Source organism: Rhagoletis zephyria, unplaced genomic scaffold (assembly GCF_001687245.7).
Source record: "Rhagoletis zephyria isolate East Lansing unplaced genomic scaffold, Rhagoletis_zephyria_1.1 Rzeph_scaffold_00092, whole genome shotgun sequence".
NCBI lineage: Eukaryota > Metazoa > Arthropoda > Insecta > Diptera > Tephritidae > Rhagoletis > Rhagoletis zephyria.
In genome coordinates, this window is record NW_016157176.1 from 61570 (window position 1) to 62898 (window position 1329).

The window sequence follows — 1329 nt, forward strand, 5'->3', positions numbered from 1 at the left end:
CAAGAATGATAGAATACAAGATTGCGCCGTCCTGGGCGTTGACATTTGTGTACCACAAGTAAACAAAGAATATAGCGAAAAGAAGAACGAGTTGAAACTGCCAAAGCGGTTCACTTTACTGCGAAAAACGTGTTTTAATTTTGCTAAATGCGAAAATATTGCATTTTTCTCCTAATCTATTAGAGAACAGTGAACATTTTAGGGCACTCCATTGCTTTGCAATTGAGCCTGCTTCAGCAAACGTTTTAGTGACTTTATTGCTTTGCAATTAAGGCTCCTGCAGAAAACTGCAGCAGCATCTCTGCGGGATTGATTAGTTAACTTGCTAATGGAGGTTGCGTGGAGCAGAAACAAAATCATTGTGAGGAAATGCTGTTAATATAATAATAGAGAAACAATTCGGGAGCGGATTGCCGCGATTCGTCCCAGCGCTACACTTGCATCTACGCTTCTTGCATCTTGGCGGCTGTCGCACTTTAACACACAGCACTTCATTGTATTAGTTTTTACGCAGTCTTCAACTCAAAAATCGCTCACAAATTGCAAATTAACACAATTTAAACTGATTTTTCACTTATAATTCAAATTTCTTTTTTGCTGATTTGTAAACAAAGGTTTATTTACAAGTTACCACAACTGTCAAAATCGGCAAAACCAAAGTAGCGGTACCACTGACGGCGCCACCTTTGTTCGCTGCACCGTGGGGAAAACCGTGCTTCACCTTTTTTGCGATGTTCTTACGATTTTTCGATCCACAACAATGCCTTCCAACTGTCAATCGAATGTGGAATGTAATTCGAGTGAAATGTCACTTTTGACATCTTTTCGCTGTGCATTCGCTTAAGCTGAAATTAGTCGAGAACGCAGAACGTATACTTAAACGCAGTCTGTATACGCAGAATTTTGTCGATTACTGGAGCCCTCAGTGTTGCTTACTACACTGTTGCCACTCATCAATGCATTTTCATAAACTTACCCTTTCAACTACAATTTTTCGTGCTATAATAGATTTTAGCTAAATATAAACTACTTAGTTTTCAACAAAAACCTTATTCAATAGTAAATTTCAAATATTTTAAACATATTTTGAATAGGAACTTATATCTTTTTTACCATCTGTAAAACTGACGAAGTGGCAACCATCTAAAGAAGGAGAAATCAGCTAACACGGAAAAATCTAAATTCCGCAGATTTCTGCGCTACGGGCTATAACTACAAAAAAATTCTGCGGTGTTGAGTTTTCATTTACATGGCGCTTTGGTAAGAAAGATCGTGTCAGCTGACTCGGGTTTACGTACCGGTAGGTTTACGTTCTTGACTAATTTCAGC